This window comes from Panthera leo, chromosome B2, assembly GCF_018350215.1.
Source record: "Panthera leo isolate Ple1 chromosome B2, P.leo_Ple1_pat1.1, whole genome shotgun sequence".
In the NCBI taxonomy this organism is placed as follows: domain Eukaryota; kingdom Metazoa; phylum Chordata; class Mammalia; order Carnivora; family Felidae; genus Panthera; species Panthera leo.
The window spans coordinates 145872908-145898939 of NC_056683.1; the positions used below are offsets into that span (position 1 = coordinate 145872908).

At 45.6% G+C, this 26032-nt stretch overlaps 1 long non-coding RNA gene across 2 annotated transcripts in view; it reads right to left on the reverse strand.

Moving 5' to 3' along the window:
- Positions 1 to 3363: 3363 nt before the first annotated feature.
- Positions 3364 to 26032, reverse strand: part of LOC122220585 — a 29519-nt gene continuing 6850 nt past the window's right edge. Inside the window, exons 2-4 of one of the 2 annotated variants that reach the window (XR_006202942.1) lie at positions 8277 to 8385; positions 7573 to 7646; positions 3364 to 4700 (exon numbers count right to left, since the gene is read on the reverse strand). This is a non-coding gene — a long non-coding RNA (uncharacterized LOC122220585). Of the gene's footprint in view, positions 4701 to 7572; positions 7647 to 8262; positions 8386 to 26032 lie in introns of both variants that reach the window. The other variant, XR_006202941.1, reaches the window with a different exon arrangement.

Sequence of the window (26032 nt, forward strand, 5' to 3'; positions counted from 1 at the left end):
GAGGTGCTGGGTGGGTAAGAAGCACGCTAGGCCAAGTTCCAAACTCGGGCAGCCCTGCCCTGGAGTCCACGTCCCGAACCACGATGCCGGCCATTCCCCACGTGGTCTGGGACGAGCGGGACCCTGGGGCCCTTTCAGAGGATGGGTAAGGCCAGGACTGATTTCGTAACAACACTAAGATGCTCTTGACCTTCACCCCTCTTCTCGTAGGAGTGTGCAGTGAAGCCTTCCCGTGGCCGCCCCGGGTGTGGTGACATCATCGCTCTGACAGCTGATGGCAGGTGTGCTTGTGTTCTCGTGTCTTACGAAGTCTCAGCTTTAATTTCTTTTTTTTTTTTTTAAAGATTTTTTAAAAGTTCACTTACTTTTGAGAGAGAGAGAGAGAGAGAGGAGAGAGAGAATCGCAAGCAGGCTCCTTGCTGTCAGCCCAGAGCCTGATGTGGGGCTCGATCTCACGAACCATGAGACGATGAGCCGAAATCAAGAGTCAGATGCTTAACTGACTGAGACACCCAGGGGCCCCTTGGCTTTAATTTCTAATAAGTCACTATTGATAGATACAAGCCACTTATGTCTCTTTGGATTTCTCTTTAATTTTTGAGTCTCAAGAGTCCTTAGACAAAGTGGTTGGACATGTGGTCTCTGGACCAGGCACTCCCAGCTGGCTGCATTGCTCCTGCTCTCTGGTCCCCCCTCCCCCTGTCCAGCACCGAAGCCACCCCAGCCCGCCTGTCACAGACCCCCGCTGGGGTGACTTCTCCAGCTCACAGCTGTCATGCCTGTACCATGGCTGATAACTCTCACACTTGATTGGAGCCCACTTCTCCTCTGGGAGAGAGCTCAGGCATTATCAGGGCAGCACATGTCCACGATGGAGTTCTGGAAAATGGCAGCATTCAACGACAACATCTGCTCCGGATTCTGTGTCGGTTCCAGAAGTGGATCGTTGGCTCTTGTGTTAATTCTCTGAGCCACCCCACTAACTGTCAAATATCTTCTTTATCACTTAAGGTTGTTTGAATGAACAGAAGCTGAACTAATAGGAAAAATTGAACATACCCTTCTTGGATTCCCCACTCCATCTGCTTATTATAAGCTACTAATTTACCTTTGGGCCCTGTCAACGGGCAAATCACTAGTCTCCTGCCTGGAACTGCCTGGGCCTTGCTCCCTGAGATCGCCATGCGCCCCCCCCCCCCCCCCCCCCCCCCGCCCAAACTGGCCAGAGTCAACATGGCTGATTTCTCATCGGCAGTTTGTTGACTAGCAGTCCCTCAAAAGATATGTCCACATCCCAACCTCAGGAAGCTGTGAATGTGACCTTATTTGGAAAAAGGGTCTTTGCAGATGTAATTAAATGAAGGATCTTGAGATGGGATCATCCTGGCTTACCGGGGTGGGTCCTAAATCCAGTGACAGGTATCCTTCCAAGACATACTCACAGAAAGGACAGAGGGAAGAGGAGAAGGCCATGTGAGGACAGGGGCAGGAGTTGGAGTGGTACAGCCACAAGCCAAGGAGCACCTGAGGCCCCCAGAGCTGGAAGAGGCAGAGAAGAGAATCTCGGTTAGAGGCTGAGGGGGCACAGCCCTGCTCACACCATGAATTTGGACTTTTGCCCTCCAGAACCGTGAGAAGCTAGATTTCTATTGTTTTAAACCACTAGGTTGTGGCCATTTGTGACGGCAGCCCTAGAGTCCACCACCTTGGATGGAAAGCCTGTGATCTCAGGACTCCTGCTTGCCGTCTGCCCTCTGATCCCAGGAGGGCCTTCTGGCAGGTTGGCTGTTCCACTGTCTCATCCAACTCACGATGGCCCTGTCCCCTACCTTCCCTACAGCCTGTGGGCAGAGAAGTCTCCTGTGTGTTGTGGGTCAACCGTGTCCGGGTCCCCTGCCTTTGCCCACACTCTGGAGTTGCTAATGATGACCATGGGTCTCCTTGGTCACTAAGACCATTTCAGTGTTTTACTGGCACAAAGATCATGACCTACCTGAGTTTCAGCAAAATGCAAGAGGAATTTATTCTCTAGATGAATGGACCCCAAGGGCCAGAAGCACAGTCAGGTCCTATGGAGGACCAAGAGTGGAGAGTGATGAGCCTTCACAATCCAGGCAGTCACTTGACAGCTTTTCAAAGGTTTCTTCTGTTCTTTTCATTTCTCGCTCTGTATAACCCGGCTCTCCCTGCCTCTGAAATAGCTCAGGAAGGCCACCCACCTGCCTAACATCAGTTCCAGCTTCCCGATTTGCCTCACCTCGGTCAAGGTTGCTGCAGAGAGTGGGCACCTCTAGTTCCAATTCTAAATTCTTGGGAGAGAGGAGTAATTGGGAGAGACCCCTGGCTAAGGCCAAATGGGTAGAACCAGGCCGTCCAAGCATGGCTAATGGGTCCCACTGGAGCAGCGTGGAGGGGTTCTCAGAGAAGAGGCCTAGGGTTTGTTGGTCATTGCTAAGTGGTGAGGGCCCTGGCTCAGGCAGGAGGAGCAGCCCTTGCAAGAAAGGCCACACCAGGGCCCTCTTGCCTTGAACTTGTGCACATGCCCAAGGCTGAGCTTGAGTACGCGCCCTCCATTTGCTCTCTCAGTGTGGCCCTTCCCAGCCCTTCTTTCCAGTTGTCCCCAGGGGACACGTATATAATACATTGCTGTCAAAAACATGACTCCCTCCAGCCCTGTGTGCTTCCAACACCCCCACGCTGAGCTGAGCATCTTTAAGGAAGAGTCTCCACTGCATGTTGGTAACGTGCCCTCCGGTTCGTCCCTCTGGAACGTGTCCGGTTCTTCTCCATCTTTGTCCCACCAGACACGGGTGCTAATGGGGAAAATGCCAAAGTGCTGAACCCACCACACCCTCCCGCATCCCAGGGGGTGGGGACCTCACTTCGGGATGATTACTAAGTACACATGCTAAAGACTCGCTTTCGTACCCGCTCCATATACGCACGAAGGAGGTCAGAACTCAGGTCTTGCCTTAGTTGACCAGAGGTCACGGAGGTGGATGTTCCCTGACGGGGACCCTTCAGAAAACGGTGTTCTGTTTTTGTGCATGGGTGTATGTGGGTAGCTAAACATGCAGCAGAAAAATGAGTGTCCAATTTCCAAAGAAGTGAGAGAAGGAAAACTAGTAAATGGGGTAATGGGAAACACCGTGCGGGTGGGACTGGTGAATTCCCACCGCCTGCCGTCGCTGGGGTCATGGCCCGCTGCCCCCGTGTAATGGACTTCGAGAGTGCCTCCCCAGCAAAGGGCAGAGCACCCTGTTAGGTCTGCAAATGAATAATAATGAACCCCAGGCTTAGTCCTGGTTGGATAAGGATAAATAAAATTAAAATTCGGAAATTTGTTTTAAATGGGTTGCTAATTGCTGTTGAGCTTTAAATATTTGAGTTTATTAATTTCTCCCTCACCCCCTGAATTATATTTCAGCAGCAGTCCCCTGTTATTAGGCTATTAAATCAGACATATCAAAAAGGGAAGCATTTATTTATATCTTCAGAGACATGTACATCTAATTAAGACCGTGTTACCGTGCATATTTTAGATCAGGCAAACGCTGTCTGTGATCTCAGCCTCATCGCTCTGAAGGGCCTTCGTGAGTGTTTGGGAGATCTGACTCGAGCTGGATGAGGAAGACGCCCTGTACCTTTCTGAGCAGCGATTTTGTAAGAAACTTCATCCCGAAATAAGTGGCTGCTCCCAGATGTCATAAAGCCCCTTCGTAAGGTTAAAGAATCCAAAATGGCAACTAACAGAAAACAAGAGATTCGGAAACTGGCCGCGCTGCCAGAATGTTCCTGTGTTCATAAAAACAGTGAAACTAGCTCACATTTAGAGAGCACCTACTGGGTGCTCCAAATTCCTAATGAATATGCATTAGCTCATGGAATGCTCACAACAACTTAAGGAGGGAGACAATATTTTTATCTCCATTCTACAGATGAGTAAAACAGAGGTATAAGAAGATTAGGTCATTTGCCTGAGAGGGAGAGGCAGGACTCAACCCAAAGCCTGACTGACTGGAGCCCACGTTTTTTCCCCTTGGTCTCTTTTCACAGTCAAGAAGAATTCATCCAGTCTAGAACTTTCTCAGCCAAGGTGATATCATCCTTCCTCCGACAAGGTGATGAAAATTGGTTTGGGGGTGGGGGTGGGGGGCAAAAATCACATTATTTTAATGTATGAAGCACAGATAAACATATAGTACGTAAAAAAGTGAGCAGTATTTCTGTGATGCTGGAACTTCTCTGGTGAGGGCATTTTGGAAGAAACGTCTGAAAAGACATCTTAGGGGGAAAGTCCATGAAAAAGGTTGAGAAATACTATTGTACAGCAACTGCAGGAATGCCCCCCACCAATTACTCGCTTGTCCTTAGGTACAGCGATAGCGTCACTGGCCTGCACTCCTATGGCTCCTGCTGTTTTATTTTTACAGCTCGGATAGACTGGACGTGAGCTAACACCGCGGGCTTCCTGTAATGGGAGGGACCAAGCACCAGTGTCAGATTGCACATTTCATTTGGCTGGGACAAGTTTCTTATGTGATCAACTTTCGCCAAAAAAACAGTGGACTCCCGTTTCCAAAGGACTATCAAGTTCTGCATGGGAAGACGTTCCAAATCGTGGGATGGTCATTTCATGATCTGGGGGCTTCTTTGGCTCAAGATTCCTGATTCTTTTTCCCATAACGTTGGACAGGAAGCTAGTGAAGGAAGTATGAGTTGGGTTATATCAGAAAGGCTCAGGATTGACTCATAATTCTACCCCTTCCAGTTCATGAGTTCTTGGGCGAGACGTCTATCTCAAAGAATCTCCATTGCTAAAGCCAGATTCTTACTCTATGGCAAGTACTTTACCCATATTTTACTCTAGACTCGTACTGTCCAATATGGAGGCCACTAGTCACATGTAGCTATTTAAAGTTCAATTCACTGAGGGGCTCCTGGGTGTCTCCGCTGGTTCAGCATCTGACTCTTGACTTCGGCTCAGGTCACGATCTCACAGTCCGTGAGTTCGAGCCCCACGTTGGACCTTGTGCTGACAGTGCGGATCCTGCATGAGATTCTCTGTCTCCCTCTCTCTCTCTCTCTCTGCCCCTCCCCTGCTTGCACTCTCTCTCTCAAAATAAATAAATGAAAGCATTTTTAAAAATTTAAAGAAATTCATTAAAATGAAATAAAGTTCAGTATTTAGTTCTTCAGCCACACTAGCCACATTTCAAGTGCTCAATAGCCACATGTGGTTACCAGTTGGACAATAGAGATGAACAAACATTTCAATTCACCGCAGAAAATTCTACTGGACAGTGTTGTGTTAGAGACAGTAAACACCAAGAAGACAGGACACTGGCCAACAAAGGGCGGTTACTTTTCATTTAACAAATTTTCAGTGACAACCACCTTTGTTCAGGTCTTATTCTAAGCACAAGAAAAGATCTATAATCAAACCAAAGTTTCTACACTTGAGGAAGCTATTATTGCCATTATTTTTACTGCAGGTTTTTGTTATTTCCTAGTGAGTGGGTAATAGAGTGGTAGTGTTTAAAAATATTAGTGAGGAGTCAGAGCAACATGACCTCGATCTGAGCAGAGTGACAGAAGTAAATTTGCTTATTCTCTCTGAGACTTAGTTTCCTCATCTGTAAAATGGGCATACTAATAACTTCGCAGGCTTGCTTTGAAGAGTAAATAAGGAAATGGATGTAGAGGGTTTAATACAATGTCTGGTATGGTAGGTGCTCAATAAATTAGCGCTTTCCTTGTTAAGATAAAAATCTGTTCTAGTTTGTTCTAATCTGGTTTGGTCACATTATAGAGCATGGGGTTTATTGGTTTGTTACTCAGGATCTATTTTAGGACATTCCTAGTGGTAACCTGACAAAATAATACTAAAGACACGCTCAAGGTGCCTCTGGAATCCACTCTTTAGTTCACGTTTGAGAATCCACTGCTCACATAATAATCTTAACAACGTTCTTGTTGGTCTTGGTTGCTGTAATTACAGAATGTCGGAGCTTGAAGAGATCAGGAAAAACATAATTGAATTCGGGTATCGTAAAGGTAAGGAAAAGTGAAATGCTGGGCAGTGATGTGCCCAAGGTCACAGCTCTGCAGAGGCAAACAGACTAGAACGTGAGTCTCTAATCTCTAATCATCCAATACAGCGTGCTCAGCATTTCAGCAAATGTCCTTGGACCCCTGTCTCTGCCTCCCCACAGAAAGTTACAATCAACACTTGACCATCCCTCAGGCAGGAAGTCTCCTCATCTTGGGACAATGAGGTGGCTGTTCACTCAAACTAACACAGCGTTTTGGGGTGCCTGGGTGGCTCAGTCGGTTGAACGTCTGACTTCAGCTCAGGTCATGATCTCACAGTTTGTAGGTTCGAGCCCCACGTCAGGCTCTGTGCTGACAGCTCAGAGCCTGGATGGAGCCTGCTTCGGATTCTGTGTCTCCCTCTTTCTCTGACCCTCTCCTGCTCGTGCTCTGTCTCTCAAAAATAAATAAACACTTAAAGAATTAGATGAAACAAAACAAAACCAAAAAAACTAACACAGCGTTTGAAGCCCAGAGAGTGCTGGAGATGTGCTTGGTGACAGTTGCCCCAACCCCCACAGCAGCCCAGGTGGTTGGTGGCAGAGGGGGAGTTTCACCTTCCCTCGTTTTGGGTGCTGCGGTGTGCATTTATTGTCCCTGCATCACCTCTCGATTCTCTCTCCAAAGCTATAAGGCTGGGGGGGAAGGCACTCCTCCCCACCCCCTTGATGTTGAGGTTCTGAGTGCCAAGAATCATCTACAAGGACATATGTGGGAGTCACTCCTTTGTTCTGGTCACTGTCTGGAAAAGAATCTTGTGCTTTCAGCCATTTTAAGTGACAAGTTCAAATTCTAGATAGAAAGAATTCGTGTTTAAGAGAAATTGCATGTATAAATCCTTGGATACAAAGCAGGGAATATAATCCTCAGCCAGGTATGAACTTGCCCACCAGGAAATGAGGGGTTTTATGAAAGTGATCAGTTTAATCGGTGTGAGTTTGTGAATAAAGGGTTTTTTTTTTTTTTTTTTTTTTTTTTTGTAGAAAGGACTTTTTCTTATTTTCTTGTCCTCCAGAGTCCCAAAATGTTTATACTCCCACGAGAAAACCCAGGGAATGAAAATTACAGTGGACTCTGGATTATTCCTGGGCCACCTGGATGCTTCCAACTCTGGCTGCCAAGGTGGGTCTCCATCCAATTACATAGCTCAGGCAGTGAGGGAGGTGCGCTCTTCCCCTCTTTTCCTGACTTCCCCTCCGGCAGTGGGGTATGGGGAGAAGAGCTGAGCAGAGACAGGGACCTTTTCCCCAGAACTTGTGCATAAGGGGGATTCATCAGCATTTCAAAGCCAAATTAACATAGGAAGAATAATTCAATCGCCAAATGGTTAGATGACTACCCTGTATGAATTGTGGATGGCCATATATGTTTGATTTTTTGTTATAAATGTTTTTCATTTATTATTATTTTTTATATAAGTTAAATTCTTGTATTTATTTCATTAAGTTTATTATTATTTTTTTTTAGTAATCTCCATACCTGACTTGGGGCTTGAGCTCACTACCCCGAGATCAAGAGTTGCACGCTGTTTCAATGGAGTCAATCAGGCATGCCTGTTAAAAAAAATTTTTTTTTAAAGAATTAAACAATTTAGTGGCACCCAGGTGGCTCAGTAAGTTGAGCGTCTGAATCTTGATTTTGGCTCAGGTCATGATCTTAGTATTGTGGGATCGAGCCCCATGTTGGGTTCTGTGCTGATTGTGGAGCCTGCTTGAGATCCTCTCTCCCTCTCCACCTCTGTCCCTCTCCCCTGCTCTCTCTCTCTCTCAAATAAAAAAGAAAAAAGAATTAAACAATTCATGTGTGAGTAATAGGCACCAATACAGTTTTGCCATTGGATGAGACAAGTAAGCTGTTATAGATCCATGGCATTGTAGGAGTGATCAGATTACGCTCGGGGTTTGAAAAGTCTTCTTTTTTGGTCTCTAGGATATGATTGAATTTGCCAAAGAAAGCCTGGCCTTGCAATTGGATGCTGATTTAGATCATCATAAAGCACTTGTATTTCCTTTGGAATCTTACAGCATTGGGCATGAACAAAAATGTCCCAACAGGAAGAGGAGGGAGGACAGGAAGTGTATGGATGCTTAGATAAGTATGGAAAGTGTCACAGAATCGCATACTGTCCTGTCCCCTCCACACCCATGGGGCGAGCAAGCAATCACAGACTCATTTGTCCGCACGGTGTGGCTTTCCTCGCTGCCTTAGCATCTTCAGCTGCTAGGGTTTTCCTCTGCACTCCAGGCGGGGTGCTCTGTCTGTGCCGTAGGGCTCCAGAGAAGTGGGGATTGCCTGCAATTTGGAGAAAGGTAACATGACTCAACCTGAAATTGCCTCTGTGTGTATCATGGCTTGTTTGGGGATTAGGAGAACAGAAGAATCGAATTTCTTGCCCATCTGTGAAGAGCTTTTAAGTTAGAGTTAACTTGGAGGATCCCTGGGAACAGATGGAAGGAGCCCGTAGATGAGCCAGCACGCTTCTGCCTGCCGCGTCTCCGGGGGCCTGGCTCCCTCCTGGGCCTGGCCAGCCTGCCAGCACAGCGCCTAGCTGACCTTTGACAGTGTGGTCTGCTGCACTTCGTCCCTCTCTTCATTCTTGGCTCGTTCTGTGGCCCAGCACCGCTCATTTTGGCTCCGCAACTCAGCTCCCAGTTTTCCAATAGTTACTTTAATTTATGACATGGTTTGGACACACTCATTGGCCATGACCTTGGCCCTCAGCCCAGAATATTATTTTCAGCATTTACCCTCCAGCTCTCCCACTGCAGCCTTGGGCAGGAGATGCTCTGTCCTCTCACAGCCCCCGCGGCCCCGGCCCAGGGGCACAGCGGCCAGGGCCGACCTATTCCAGTTCCCACCCCCAGTCCCGGTCAGGTGAGAGGTCCACACGGGAATGGGGCAGACTGGTGAAGTTGGCTGAGGTTGCTGCTGTGTGTCCTACTTTTACAACAACATACCAGATTGCTTTCTCCTGGTGGCACTGAAGGTCACTGCAGTCATCCTGCAAAGTAACCTGGCACTCACTCCGGTTTTACCTTTGGGGAGACAAACATACACACGTAGCGACTTGAGAAGACGCACAAAGCTACGTCTTTGAGAAGCGCCAACGGATACGCTCGGATCACATGTTCATCCAAACAAAGAAGCTCTTCTAAAGAGAGAGGGACAACGGTGTAAGATCTATCCTAGAGCAGTACATTCAACTTGGTCCTGAAGGATACGATGGACATATAGCATGGGTGCGCAGTAAAAACGAAGTGGAGATACATTCCTACTGGACAGTAGCCACATGAGCCACACAGAGAGGCTGGATCTAGCTGACACACCGGAGCAACGCAAGTACGGGCCGTGAGTCCCCACCGTGGGGCCACAAATGGTGCACACGATGGACCCAACCATCGACAAACAGAAGAGGTCCCTTGGCGGACAAGAATCACCAGAGAAAATTGTTCAGGAGTGGGAAAGTTCTACAAATAGACCCAAGTGGAATAGGGTCTATTCCACTAGTGTGATATCAACGAATTTCTATTTGTGTTGTTACTCTACTGTTGTTTCTTCAGGTGATACTCTAAAACGCAGTCAACTGTGTGCACATGATGAATAATGTATTTTGTAATTTACATTTTTCTAATTGAAAAAATTTCAGGAATAGCCCCAAGTAAATCGCATGCATGATTTAACAGGAGATGAATCAAATTTTAACCATGAAAAAAACTCCGGAAGAGTGCTGTTTCCTAACAAAACAGAGTTAGAGAATGGTTCTAATCCTTGGCTCTGTACTTTCGTGAGGACATACACAAGGGGGGTTTGGATCACAGGCACTGATCAAGTGCAGGGGGAGAACCAGCATCAGTGAATCTACCTGTTACTGGTTTAGCACTTGAAACCGCTAAAGGCACATTTAAATCTATTCTGTAATTTGTTCCTCACGTCAAATACAGAAGGGCAGGAGTAGGTTTTGTTTGTCACTTGACAGAAAGCTTCACCCATGAGGCTAAGGTCACCTTCACCAGAGAATGGCAAGAAAGGCCATTGCTCGGGCCAGCCTCCTGCACTTTTGTGAGCATTTGCTGCTCTGACTGCTTAGGACCTTGCCTCGTTTCTAGAAACACCACCCCATTTCTTGGGGACAACCGCTTCACTCTGACTCCAACCACCTGGTTCAAACGGGAGCTACCAGGGACATGTTCCCATCCGGGGCCCCTGACCTGAGCTGACTAGCGTCTTTTCTGGGGACTCTTCAACTGGGATCAGGCTTGGGATGAGGAGGTGGGCAATTTTAGTGTAGGTTTTTTTTTTTTTTTCTTCTTATGGCAAAATTGTGAGATGCAGGGGGTGGTGTGGGGGCAGGGGCTGCTGGTGGCCTTGTGTCCTAGCCACGTGTAGGAAGTTTGAGAAAACCAGAAACAGTATGCAGTGAGAAGAGGGAAAGTCTTGCTAGCATTCAAATTTCTGGTTCCAGTGGTTTTTGAGGCCCTGTGGCTTCTTTTCCATGGTTACTTGAGGCTTTCAATAAACATTTTTTTTTTTATTTGCTTGAACTACTTCAAGTCGAGTTTGTGTCCCTTAAAAACAAATAAACAAACAAACAAAAACAAGGGTCCTAACGAGTAGGTCTGTCCTCCATGACAGTCAGTGCCCTTTGTATTCGCCACGAACCTTTTATGAGTCACATTTGTCTACAAAGAAATATGGCCCAAAGTTAAGTAAGTTGCTCCAAATCTTATGTTGGGTTATTGGTGTAATTAAGTCACTCACCAGTACATGTTTTTAGGACCTTATACATCTAATCAATAAAGCTTCATGTGTACTATCTACTTTGATTTCTATGTCAAGTCCTTGAAACAGATTGGAAAACCACTGTGAACCCCAATTTTAGATGAGAAAGCTGACGTTCATAAATGGTAGGGGACGACTTGCCTGCTTTCAGCCAGCGAGTGATGATGGGACAGGCTTGCACCCGTGTCTTCTGATGTAACAGTCAATGTTCCTTACATTGTACATGCATACAGGTACATACTGTATACACATACATGTCTGAACATACATACAACACACATAGACATGGCTGCACAAGAAGGTCCATTTCAATTAAAAAAATGAAAATCAAATACAGCAAAACAACTGTCCTTCTTAGGATTGATTTTTAAAAAGTGTTTTAAGATACCACTGCCCATAATTATTTGTACTTCTATTTTGTGCCAAAACATCAGTCTAGGACCCATCTTGCTCTCCTGTAGATCTAACTGGGATAAAACATTTTCCATTTTCTTGAGACTTGATAAAATATAAATAGCTTGTACTTTGTCTCTCTTGGTTTTGATACCTAATGAAATGTGAAAAAGCAAAAGATGACACATAAAAGAAAAGCAGAAGATAACTAATTTAGAGATTAACATTGGAAAAGCTCCAAAATTAGATCGCGTAATTAGTTCACGGTTTAGAAGTCTTTGGTGGCATTAGATTTATGCAAACAAATTCCATTCACATAGTTTAGGAAGACTGAATGATTTTATAGATGAATCACGTTTAAAATGGAAGATTACATAATCCCTCTTCCTTATTTTCTCTGTTATATCAACTAGTTTGAACAGTCAAGGAAATCCAAGAATGGACCTTAAATCGTTCACTGGAAAAACTGATGGTGGACACTAACATGGCAGAAAGAAGGCTACAACAAAGCTAAACGATAGCACGTCTTTCAAAGGCATAAACATTCCTTGAAGGCAAGCAGCCAAGGTCGGTAGGCTCCGAATTTGATCTGCTCTGGTTTCCATGTCTTTGTGCAATCCTGTACAGGGGTGAAATGAGTAAGACGCCAGTCTGGATCACTGGTTTTTAAGTTGTATTTTTGTTATTGTTGGTTCAGGAAATCCGACATACAAAATGGTCAAATGCCGTCATTGTATGGGTCAGGGACGGAAACCCAGAAGCCCAGGGCTCTTTGGTGGTCACTGGCCACGTGCAGCATTTATGACCCAATATTAGCTGCCTTTAACCATATGCTTAAGCATTGATTACAGCAGTACAGTCGTTAACTGAAAACATTACTCAATGGGAATTCTTCTTAGATTATGAAAACCCAGATTTCAGATTCAGCTATGCAGATCATTCAACAACTAACCAGTATAAACAAACCAGGCAATTGTGTTAAGCACACTCATCAACTATTAAAAAGAAAATGTTTTTTCTTCTCACTGAATTGACTGGTTGTTTGTCAGTATGGCCAAAAGAAGACGATCATTTCATTGTGCGAATACTTCTTGGATAGTTTCTCCCCCATTTACAAACCAGCTTTTTTTTTTTTTTTCCCAGATGAGTCAGTACATGTACACACTGTCAGAGGACAGGGGAAGACAGGTCAGGGTAGTTTTGAATTTGGCATGTAGCCAGCCTTCCCTGAAAACAGCTGGGGGCTGGTCTGCCTGTGCCTCTCATGTTTGAGAACTGTGTGCAAACATTCTGAAATAGGCAGCATTTTTAAACTTTGCAGTGAGTTGGGTGAAGGTTTCAAGGATCAAATATTTGAAAATGTTTGAGAAACAAAAATGATGCCATGAGATAAACCCTTGAGAAAAATGATACTGAATGTAAAACTGTCATTTCTAATATTTCAGTTCTGAGGCAAGACTTCATATAGATACTCCCATTTGTTCCTTGCTGTGCGTTAATACAGATTCAGATCAGTTCGGGTGCGAGATAGGATGATGTTCTGCAATGCTTTTGTTTGCATGAAACCCTATGGTAATGAGGTCGCACTAGAAAAAGCAGACTTTAGACAAAAGAGGAGGTCTACAAGTTTTTGAGAGTGTAAACAAATGCTAAGTGTCACCTACATTTTGGGTGAGTTTGGTTGTATCTCAAAAAGCCAATGAGAAATTATAAACTGTTTTCAGAAATGTACATACATCTATATTTGTTCAAATTAATTAAAAGTTTCCAGTTTTGTCTACATCTCTCAAAACGTGACCACTTCCTGACATGCTCTATTTTAATGTCAGGAGAGACACTGTCTTAAGAGTATGGGCATAGTTTTTCCATCTGTCCTTGGACCCAAGTACTTCTGTGACCCCGGAGTAGGTTTCCCTGAAGTTCCTACAAGGGACACTCAACCAATAAGACACCAAGAAATTTGCTGACCACGGACAAACTTTTTTTCTTAACAAATTTTGTTGCTAATTTCTTATTAGATAATTAACTCATGCCTATTATAGAAAATAGAGCTAAGAAAAAAATAATAAAATAAAATATTAAGTAATAAAATGCAATTTCTTTCTTCTAAATCCTCATTAGGAATAATAATATTGATGGGGCACCTGGGTGGCTCAGTCGGTTAAGCGTCCAACTCTGGGTTTTGGCTCAGGCCGTGATCTCATGGTTTGTGAGCTCGAGCCCCGCACCGGGCTCACCGGGCTCACGCTGACAGTGCGGAGCCTGCTTGGGATTCTCTCGCTGCCCCTTCCCCCTGCCTCTCTCTCAAAAATAAATAAATAAAAATAAATAAGGTGAATCCAGTACGATAATTTCGGTGAGAGCTTAACAACTGATGGCAGAATATATTCATGTTTTTTAAAGGCTTTTAATTTTAAGTAATAGGAATCTTAAGAAGTATACTGATGAGGAATGTATTTTTAGTAAAGGGAAATTTTCTTGCAGACCTTCAACTCCATGCAGATCACGGCCTTCTACTGTGGCCTTTAAACGGCCAGCCCTCCTGTTTTCCACTGCATGTGGGAGATGCCAGACTAGGCCTGGTGATGAGTGTGGGTGGCCCCTTTCCAGGAGGTGGGCTCAGGGTGACAGGTGCCTCCTGCAGCTTTAGGTATGGGAGAGAAGCTGGCCTTCTTTACCGAATATTCACACTGATTTTCCAAGTTTTATACAAAATGTCCTTCTGAAATACCTTCCAAACAATGCATTCTGCTCCCCCCCCCGCCCCACCCCCACCACAAGGGGTGGGTGGATAGGGAATGGGAACAATTTTGCAAACGTTTCACTAAATTTTTCCTTAAAACCTAGATACAGCTTTCTTTAAACTTAGATATAGCCAAGTGCCTATTCACTCAGACAAGTAAGTAATAAATGACTAAGAAATAATGCTGAGTTAATACAATTCCCTGTCAGTGTATCAGATGAAAGACTGTTAAACTTTTCTGTGTGAACATTTTGTCTTCGTTTTTATTGATGAAACTGATTTAATGACACTCCTGTTTAAGCTAAGAATATGTAATGTTTAGATTATATAATAGTTACATAAATAGACTACAGTTAATTATTATCTGAACTTCAAATAACTATTAATCAAGTAACCAGCATTTGTTTGTTTGTTTGTTTTTGGTGGGAAGTAGGAGAATATGTTCTGTATTTTATTCCAGTGTGAAAGAAACAAATAAATACTAACAATCAGCAACTAATTTTCAGTTCGTCACAAAGACATGTAGGGAAGCCTTCTGTGTGTTAAAAGGGAAGCTGGAGATTTATTTTCTACTTTCCTTCCTTCAGCTAGAGCAGCAGTTTGGGCTGTGTGGGGTCAGAGGTAGGATTTCTTAACCTTTTTTGTACCCTATCAAGATAGGTGATGAGAGCCAGGCTCAGTATGGCTTGAATGGAGCAAGAATTTTCGAAAATAACAAACACAACCTCACTCTTTTGTATACTCTGACCTGCAAATGAAAACAAATACCAGTTGAGTGGCAATATTTTTTTTTTAAAAAAAGAAGAAAAAAGTACCCCTTTAAACCTAATATCCTGATGCACACGTATTAAAGATAATTACAGAGCCACGGAGCCCTTCTGGAGCAGGGCCTTGACTGTTCTGGCCTTCTGTGTTCACAGAACAGAACGGAAGGGGGAGGCCAGGAGGATGATTAAAGGGCTGGAAAGATGACTTTCTGGCAGTGTGATATTAAGGCCATTAATATGTCTGCATTTCAGTTCCAGTGTGCTAATGTATTATTTTACCTATTAAAATATCATAAAGATTACCCATAATTAAAGATGATTTAGAGCCTAAGTCATAACTAGACCTAACTTCATGCAAACACATTTAGAGTGAATTCACTTTAAAGTGGAATTTAGCTAGCTTAATGAAAACAGGATCTACAAGGCACTGAAAAGACAAAGACAGACACTATATATGGGCAGGACAATAAAAACCCTGACAACCCTTTTAGGGATTCATACCCAAATAATCTGTCTTGAAGGGACATGCTGAAGCACTGCCTAAAAGAAAATGTTGCTTAGGTGTTTGTTTTCGAGTAAACGATGTATTTCCAATACAGAAAGTCTGTCGTTAATTTTCTTCATCACGGGGGAGAGCCCGGCGGTCAGTTCTCCTTTTTCAATCAATCAGCATGTTTTCCTTCACATTTGTACCGACTTGAAACAACAGTTACATTTGCAACTTCCAGAAAACAAAGATGAAACTTCGTTCCTGCTTTTGTGTTGAGCTGTACAATTTATTCCTCTCCTGGCAACAGATTTTAAATCTCTCTTCCTCCCCCTCTCTCTTTTCTCTCCTTTTCATGGGAACTGTTTGGTGAGTGCCGACAAAGCGCTGTGTGTGTGTGTGTGTGTGTGTGTGTGTGTGTGTGTGTGTGTGTTTTCCCCCTTTGCCTGGTTTCTGTGTCGGGGTGCACAGGCACGCATTCATTAACGTAATTCCTCAACATCCAACGAGAGCGCATCATAGACCCAGGAGAAAAAGCCTCATAAATATTTAGATGTTCCTTCTACCTTCCAAACTGGAGTGAAAAGCTTATTTAAGTGAGGAGTTGGTCTCGGTTAATCTGCATGTGAATCAAGACGGGGGGACAAAGGGATGAAAAGGAGATGGAAACTCGAATACAAACCCTATGGTCTCCAGGGGGTCATTCATCTTGCTCTTGTCAATACCAGCGCGGGGCTTGGCTTCGCTCTGCGCATGAGCAAACAGAGCCGGTTTCCAAAGACAGCTGGCGGAGGATGTGTGTGCTTTGTTCTGTCTTGTCGTTTTTTAAGGAATGAAATTGCTTTGCGCTTTATATTTGACTGACTTCTTCATTCTTCCACGTTGCTGCTATCCGTATGAGCGATGCGTCTATATTTAGTGGTGTGCGCAAATATACAAGACGGGAAGTATGAGCAGGATTTTTTTTTTTTTTTTCCTTTTCACGGTGACAAAATATACCGAAAACTTACCATTTTAATCGTTTTAAAGTGTATAATTCAGTGGCATTTACTACAGCATAATGTTGGGTAACTGTCGCCACTATCTATTTCTAGAACCTTTTCATCATCCCAAACATAAGTTCTGTACACATTAAATAGTAACTCCTGACCCGCCCCTCCCCCCAGCCTGAACAGGATTATTTTTAACTCCATACCCAAAACTCTCCGCGCAGTTAGAACTCCTGGCGCTTGATTTTGGATTTTGGGGGCGTTGAGGGGGTGCAGGGCCAGGGGGAGTGCAGGAAGATAAAGAAGCTAAAGGTAAAGCGGGAAAAGTCTTTTCTCCCAAGTGTGCTTTCACTGAGCTAATGAACTCAGAGCTTGGAAATGAATATGGGGACAGAGACTTGGATGTCAAGTAGCCGGTCTGGTTTTCACCAGAGCGAAAGAAAATGATAGTGACAAGTTTAGCAGCTTTTGAAAAGTCTCCATTATTATACGAAACTGGTTTAAGTAAGAATTTCAAAATAGAATGCAAAGATAAAAGCCTATAATGCTTGATATTATTTGAGACAAAACAAATGGATTGTGCATGTTTTAGAACTATTCCACCAAATATTGGGGGATATATTGTACTTGACCAAAAGACTTGACCTGAAGGCTGGGAGTATAACGTATACAACTAACCAGTACAATTAATTTACATTGTTACTTCTCATTTTACAAATCTCTGAAGTTTGTAGCTATGTTGCTTTCAATGAAAAACACCGAACCATTATTGGTCAAATGCCATCACAAGGCAACAGGTATCAGGGGAAATTTGCAACCCCGACCTCCAAGTGCACTTATTTTAAGAGACCTCTAGAAACAATTCAGGGCAATTAAAGAAAAATGGGGGAAGTCCTACTGAGTTGGTTTTAATGGGGCCTTGTTTTCCGAGCAGTATAGCCAGGCTCCTGCTCTAAGGATGAGTATTATCAGTTGAGACCACATGTGAGTGACTAATACTCTTCTTCCCTTAGTGGAAGTCATGCCTGTTATTGTCACTGATTATTTAAGGAATTTAAATATTTTGTGTACTGTGAAGACAGCAGCTTTCAGGGGCAGGTACTGGGGGAGGGGAGGGGAGGGGAGAGTGTGTGTGTGGAGCCAGGGCCCTCGGGGATCTTGGGAGAAGAGGCAAAGCTGGCAAATTGGGAACTTGCAGTTCCAAATAATGGGGAAACTAGTTCTAATTAGCTTAACCAAAGAGGAGGTTCACCGACCAAGGTAATGGGGAAATATGACTCAGACATTAATGCAGGAGCTCAAATGATGTCAGGAGGAGATGTTCTTCCAGGTTGGCTCTGTTCTCCTCCACACCGGCTTTCTTTGGCAAGCTCTCTCTGTGTGGCGATTACCACCATGGCTACTGTGTCCCTAAAATATTCTCATCCGCTGCAGCCAGCAGTCCCGCCAGAAAAAGAGAGGTCACTCTTTTCCCCAAGTTTCAGTAGGAGTGGTAGCAATGATTGATTCGCCTGCCTTGGGTCAAGTGGCTACGTAAGGGCACGGCGTCCTGTGGGCGCTGCCTGCTCATGGTGGCAGAGATGTTAAGGCACACACCACAATCACGCTCAGTTTCCCACAAAACAACAGAGGCTCTTTACGGAAAGGAGGGGGAGTAAGGGGAAACAGGCTGGGCAGACAACAGCTCTGACCATTCACTGCAAAAGTGACCCTTCGCTGAGTTCAGGTTTTAGGGGTTGTATCGGTGAGGGTTAGCGGGGCTACTGGCCAAATGCGTATTAGTTTAAATACAATGAAAGTGTGTTTCTTCTTTGGGTAACCAGAACTGGACAGGTGAAGAGGTTTGCAAAATGGCCTTTCTCCAGGCAGTCCCTTGGGGACTCATATCTTCCGGACCCAAGTCTCCACTGGTCCCAATGGGACAGACCACGCTGCGGCACACTGGGAGTTTTCTCTGGGCCAGGCTGAGAAGAGCCACCTATCACCTTGGCTCCTATTGTGTTAACTAGAACTCAGTCACATGGCCACACTTAAGTCAAAGAGAGGTGGATGTGTAGATTAGCTATGTGCCCAGAAAGAAGGAAATTGTATTGGCGAACTGCTGTCAACGTTCACCTCAGTTACCGCGACTCTGCAAATGGGCTGGAAACCAGAGGCACGTGCAGCGGACGAGGGTAATGGCCACTGAGTTCTCACCATGTGCCGGGGGCCTTGCCAGGGCTTTGCACATACCAACTCACAAAAGCCTCTCATCAACCTGAGGTCTGGGACAAACATCCTCATGGGAAGTGAAGAAACAGAGGCACAGAGAGGGTAGTTAACTTGCCCAAGGTGGTAAAATTAGAAATTGTTGGAGCCAGGACTTGATACAAAATAGGTTGAACACACAGGGTTCTGGGGGAGACTAGGTGAGATGATGTCTGTAAAGGCCCAGGCCAGGCCGGGGAAACACTCGGGAAGCAATCCGTGGAAGTTGTATTAATCTGGTCCTCAGGTTAAGCATAGCCATCTCAGAGGAAGGTTCATTTGGAGGCCAGGCTTGAGGCTGAGGGATGATGGGTGTCCATAGAGGCAGGTTCCAGAAGGCTCTTTCCTCCTGAGTCTATGGGACTACTGGGGAGCCTGGATCTGTTCATTAAATCCGAGCAATTACTGAACTAGCCAAGTTCATGCCGGGACAGGACTAGGCATCACCACGGCCTGCGTGCAGGTACACAGTACCTTCCCCAGGTGGGACCACCTTTCCGCCATGATCTGTATAACCGTCTGTTCTTGTCCTCAGGTGGAGTTGGTTGCTCCCTGCTCAAGGACATCAAGCACATTAAAAGACAACCTATTGCTTGTAATTTAGGGCTTACTCGTTCCCTTTGCCACCCCGCACATTTCTTGAAGGCAGAGACAATTACTTTGAGCCCTCACACTAAGGCATGCCATAGAGCAAGCCATCTAAAAGTGCTAACTGGATGTTGATAGTAATTCCAGCAGCCGATACATATTGAACCATCACGACATTCCAAGTGGATGTCCAGCCCTGGTGATGGTTGCCCCGTTTCATCCTCTCAGTAATACTACAAACCAATGGTGGGGTTTTATTAGCCCCCCATTTTTCGGCTGAGAAAACTGAGAATTGCTGAGATCAAGGCGTCTGCCCCAGACAGAGCCTTCCATCGTTGTATCACCTCGCCAGGCCAGTTGTAATTCCATGACAGAGACCCCCGTCCCGCTCCACCCAGAGGCATGGAGGCATCCAGATGGAGCAGGGAAGCAGCCGCAAGGACTGAGAATGGCTCAGTGGGGAAGTCTGGGGTGTGGGGCGAGAGGCCGTGAGGATAGGTTCCCCAAGACCTCAACCAGGAGGTGCTCCATCAGGGACCGCGGTGGCAAACCACAGGTCGGAGCAAGTAGCCTCAAGCCCAGGACAGAAGCCTTAGAGGGGAAGAAGGGGCTCCTTCGTCACAGGGTCAGAGATCAGGGTGTAGATCACCCAAGAGCTAGGGCAGCGCACACCCCGGTAACAGAGAAGGTGCCACCAGGGAACCTCCAACTACAGAAAAGATTGATAAGAATGTTCAGAAACATTCCAAAGGGTTGACCCAGGTCTCCACCGACATGTAAATGAGGCCGGGCTTTGGGAACCCCTGCTGGACTCTTCTGAGATTCTTTAGCAACCCTGTCATTTTCCCAGTGCTTGTAATTTTTCTTAAACTCTGACCTTTCTATAACTAAAACTCCTCTGTCCTTTCTGTTAATTCGTGTTTGTTTTGGGGGCAGCAGGGATGAGGAGAGGTTGAGGCAGCGGTGTCCTCCCTGCAGGGGAAGGCGGAAGCCTGTGGCAGGAGCTGGAAAGGAGGAGACACAGGCCTCGTCCATTCCAGGGGCTGGTGAGGGAGAAGGAAGCCAGGTGCAGCCCAGGGGCTCGGGAAGGGCGGCTGGCCTGGGACGCAGGCAGATGGAGGAGACTGATCTAGTTCTTTGGTATTTCTAGAACTTAGCTCTCAGACCCAGGAAGGATCTGTGTCACACAGAATTTCAGGTACCTGTTAGGGGGAAGCCAGTGGGCACACACTTTTCTTTTTATTACAAGTGCAGCTTAAGTTAGGAAGGAAAGACCACAGGCTTTTGCAAACTCGCTTCGTCTCATGCAATTCACCTTTATTTCCTTTACTACAATGGTATCATTAGTGAGTGCTGTACCCAGTGGAGACTACTGAATATAGTGCCAAATAGGGGTAAACGACAATGATAAAACTTTTTTTTTTTTTAATGTTTCTTTATCCTTGAGAGAGAGAGAGAGAGAGACAGAGTGTGAGCGGGGGAGGGGCAGAGAGAGAGGGAGACACAGAATCCGAAGCAGGTTCCAAGCTCTGAGCTGTCAGCACAGAGCCCGACGCGGGGCTCGAACTCACGGACCATGAGATCGTGACCTGAGCCGAAGTCAAACGCTCAACCGACTGAGCCACCCAGGTGCCCAGAAATGATAACTCTTACGTTAAGTACTTTTAAAAAGCCATATTGAGATGCCAGCAAGTTTCCCCACCCGGGAAGCTCACTGATAGACGTTAAGAACAAGGTCACAGGATGTGCATATCGTGTTGCTAATAGGAATGTATTGTGTTATAAATAAAAACTCGATCACATCACATCAGCAAGTTCCAAGATTAAGGCAAATCATGGTGCTACTGAGACTGTGTGGAGAGGCTGCTGGGCTGGTAGGAAGTGACCCCCTGACCAAGATGACAGGGAAAATGAGAGAGAGCTGAGAGGCTGAGAGGTGAGCCTGACTTTGAGGCTGGATGGGGGAGGGGAAACCCTAAGAGGGAGGCCCGCCCAAACCTTGAGCTCAGGTGTGTGTCACCAGCAAAGTGAGCTGTCACCTCAGTACTATGACCAAGATTCCGCCTTGGGAAAATCTGGTGTAAAAATCAGTGATTTAAGTTTTTTGCTGTGGGCGATGTACCACTACCCTCACTTAGCGCCTGGTTACATCTACACCTCACAGTAAACCCGTCTTGTAAAAAATGGATAATCAGAGAGGCGAATTCTTATCAAGCCCTTGTCAGGGATTCGATTACAGTTCGGGCTGAATCACATCCCCGGGGAATCCAGTGATAACGCTTCGCCCTTTCGGTAACAGGTGAGGCAAATGGCAGTTTTGTTTAACATCAGTATTACCATGAGGTGTGTGATTCACTGTGAAGCTGGACTCATAAAAGCATTTACTTGAAATTCCTTTTTCTTCTCAGCTACCTTGGTTTTCTTGTGTGTCCCGGCTTTTGTCTTGAAATGATCCTCTGAAGGCTGCTCTGGTAACCCGAAAACTATGGACAGAAAGTTGGGGCTCTCCAGGTGAAGTCCTCAGAGGCTGTGTGTGCGGCCGGGTGTGCGACAGACACAGAGGCAACGGGACCCACGGTTTCAGAGCGCCAGTCTGGCGGGACCCGAGGCTTCTGGGGGTTCACCTGGAGAGAGCCGGTTCACTTCAGGGAAGGCCCGCGGCGCCCAGAGCTGTCTCTGGTCTTCTAGTTGCTTCATACGTGACCTGATGAAACTGACTTGCAGAAGCCACTTGCGAGCGTATGGACATTTGTCTCCTCCCACCCCACTCTCGGACTTTAAGTTCCTCAAAGCATGAGCTATTTTTTCCCATGGCATCTGATGACAAAAAGGGGGGGGGGGGTTGCTCATTGCTTTGCTTACCGGATGTCTGCTGACAGAAATAAAGCATGGTTTTGCTGAGCGGGCAGGTGGAGCGGACACCCCTATTTATCCACCTGCCTGTTGAACGTGGCTGGGATTGGCGATGGCCCTTGCACGGGCATCATGGACCTCGCATCTGAAACCTGGGGTCGGCCTGCAACTGTCAGTGACAGAACTTGGTGAGGGGACCCCGGTGTCCCGGGAGCTCATGCCAGTCTGGGAGGGCAGACTGTCCACCCTGGTCCCGGACCTTCCGGAAGACATGCTCTTCCTGGGTCTCCTAACTGCCTGCTCAGCTGTTGATGGGCCAGTTAAGGGAAGGAGGCGGCCTCCTTTCCCACATTCGCCTCACTGCTGTGGGGCTGTTTCTGCTGTCGGGCAGCTGAAAACTGGGTCTTGAAGAGCTTGGAGGCCGTGGGCCAGCTTCACACCAACTGTTTCTGCTGCTGACAACACAGCCAGCCTGGGATCAAGGCTCCTTTTCATCAGGTTCTTTGTCCCTTTTACTTCCTGGTGTCAGCAGCCCTGGGAACAGGAAATGGTTCGCGCAATAGGAAGCGACAGGAAATTGATGACTAAGTACTTTTGAGTTTTGTGGATACAGTTTCAACGTAAACAGAGATATTTACACACTTTCCAGAAACACATGTGCATTGATCTCTAGGAGCTTTACTGAGGCCTCACTCTTTTCAGGTGTTATTATTATTATTATTTATCTTAAAGTTTATTTTGAGAGAGAGAAAGGCAGCGTGAGTGGGGGAAGGGGAGGGGGGAGAGAGAATCCCAGGCAGGCTCCGTGCTCAGTGACCAAGCCACCCAGGCACCCCTCTTCTCGGGTTTTTAAATGAGAACTGTTTACCTAAAGCTTATTGTGTGCTATCGGGGTTTTGCTGGGGACTTCATGTTCATTTATTCCCATAATCCTGACAACATCCTTAGGTGGCATCACCCCATTTTCCAGGTGAGCAGACAGGGGGTAAGCGGCATCACCCAACTTCTGGTAAGTGGCAGGGCCGAGATGCGAACCCAGGAATTCTGTGGCTGCTGCTCCAGACCCCGTGCCGGGCTGCTTCCTCCCGGGGCCAGCAAACCCTTCAGGGGGAATGTTTTAGGACTTTGTTTCATTGCTCGGGGTTTAAAGGCAATTCGTGTCCATCATCTGTGAGAAAAGCATTTCTCTGGCTTGGCAGGTAGTTTTGTAGTGGGGCTAAGGGGCCACGATTCCGTATTTTCACGGTGCAGGATGAAGTACCCATTCCTGCCAGGACCCCAAGGAGGCGCCCTGCCCGGACGGAGTGACAGGGTCTGGTTGGGCCCCTCAATTAAGTGAAAGCTGCCTTCCAGACATGAGGCACCTGCCCGGCTGAAACGCTGGAACCTGGTCAGCTGAGGGATTGGAGAAAGTCAGGTCTGCTCTGGGGGCCCCAGAGGTCAAGGAAGCCGGTGCTGAGAAGGGCCTGCCACCCCTTACCCGCCAGTGGCCAGTGACCGGTGGCCAGGCCGCCCGAATGGAAGCCGGGACCCGAGAGGGAGCAGGATTATTGCTGGCAGGTCAGCTGATGGGACCGCTTACAGGGCTGTCTTTGAACTCTGAACACAAGTCTTTTTCTCTTTCCTCATTTCATGATCTAACAGTTTTGTGTGTTTGATTCCCTCCTCCCATCCGTTCTGCTCCCTTAACGGCTTCACCTGGACAGGGGACATGCTGCTGGCCCGGGAAACCCGGCCCGCCCGTCTCCGTGTCAGCGGCCACTTTCCCACTACTTAATTCCAGGCTCGCGCTCTAAATACAGGGTGCCCGTTTTAGAACTGCTAAACAGAACGTGTTACTCATTTCACTATGCTACATTTCATTTCCATCTGAAAAACCATGCTCCCCACCAGTGGGTATGGAAGAAAACGGGGCCGTCAATGCCAGCGAATCCAGTTGGGGGCCCTTGAAGATCTACAAAATGTAACTGTGACACATTTTTACAGAGGGGCTTGGACTGAATAATTAGGAAATAGTAAATGCTGGCATCATCAGTATTACTTGTAGAGTTCAGCAAAGGAATGTGAATGGCTATCTAGGACAGAGGAGAGAGCAGAACAGAGGTACCTCTTTGGTGTGAAATTATAAAAAGTTTGCCATACAGAGAAGGATTAATCATGTTTCGGCTCTGGCAACGACCTGTTTATTACAACATTATTTGGTGGAAAATAGTAAAGCCGAAAACTCTGGTGTTTCATTGTAACTGGGTAAACGTGACTTTCATAAATTTTCTTTCTGAACTTGGGTATATGCCCAAAGAGCCTATACATACATTTTAGACAAAATAACCAATATATATATTTTAGACAAAAAATAACCAATTTCGTTGCAATCAGTAAAAACTAGGAAAACTCGATTTAATGGACATGAGGCTATGAAAGAAGCAATTTTCTAAATATGCAAATCAGCTGACAGAAATGGAAGTATTATTCAAAATGTTTTTAACCATTGGTGGGGCAGGAGCGCAAGTGACCTGAGTGGCCATCAGCCCAGTGTGGGGAGAGGGGCAGGGCACCAGGCTCTACTCTTTAGCTGGGGCCAGAGTGGTGCCCGGCTGGGGCGGGGTGGGGGCGGGGGGGACTCTGCAGGAAGGGCTGGGCAGTGTGCCTAAGAGAAGCAACTATGCCCTGAGAGGTGTGGAAATGGTTCCAAACTAAAAATTGATAAAGTTTACTAGTATGGACTGGTTGAGTATCAGTGCTGTAATTGCTTTTAATCTTTTATTTCAATAAAGGGATTCTGATAAAATATCATCACTATACAAACTGTCTTTTATATTAAAACAAGAAGTACTTGTTTACTGACCTATTAAGAATTCAGGGGACTATGGATGTTCCGGTCCCTGTCGCCCCAAACGGAACGTTTCTTGTGGGGTGAGACATATCTCACACTCCAAAAGGCTTTTCAGGAATCATCAAGTCACTGCAAAAACTGTGCACACAGTAACAGACACTGAGGCCCCTCCTTCTCCTTCTGTTTTCCCTGTGTCACTAAAGACAGACAAGGATTTTTCAGATGCTACTATTTACTCAGGTAAGTATTCTGGGCCGTGAGCAGCTTTACACAGCTGCTTGCCCTCCTGACAGCTCAAGTAGGTCTATGTTTTCCTTTCTTTTTTTCCTTTTATTCATTCAAAGAAGTAACTATTGAAAATAGACTACTCGTAAAGCGTCTAAAGAGCAGAAAGAGGAACAGGCCTGGAATCTACCCTCCAGGAATGGTTATGCTCCCTTAGGGGTAAGTTCCTCCACTAGGAGCTCTGGATGTGGTTTTGTAGTGCTCTACTTTTTCAGTTGTAGTATGTTAAAAAAGAAAGAAAGGAAGAAAGAAAGAAAGGAAGGAAGGAAGGAAGGAAGAAAGAAAGAAAAAGAAACACTATTTGGTTTTAGTCTTTTGTAAATTATAAAAATGTAAGAATTCCAGTCAAATGTATTATACTGTCTAAGGAAACCAATATCCAAAAATATGACTTTTAAGAAGGAGTACAAAAATGACACCTAAGAATTTTAAATAGATTTCTTATTGCTATTACATGACGACCCATCTGTGCACAGGGTATCCTAGGCACAGAAATTAAATTACAACAAAATCAATGTTCTGATATGGAAGAGAACATCTTACTCAGAATCACAAAATTATAGAGCTTTAAAGGCTTCCAAGATCGCTTAGTTCAAATGTTAGAGAGACTGAATTACTTACTCAGTGTTGCACAGCTCATTAGGATAGAACTATAAGGCCTTTTTTATACCCAGCACAGCAATCTTTTCTCTACAGGACTTGGTGATATTTCAATGAGATGTAAGAGCTTAATGTTTGAAAAAATCCAACATCACCGCTGGTTAGAATACTGAGAAAAGAGCCACTCAAAGATGACAGTATTTTGGTCATTAAAAGACATAGCTCTTGGGGGACCCACTTTTAACTGATAAAGGGGCCAAAAGTGTGCCAGAAACCACTCAGGACTTTGAAGGTTTGGTTTGAATATTGCTCCCAGCATTTGCTAACTGTGTCACCAGAGTCACGTCATTTGGTTAACTTGAGCCTCAGCTGCTT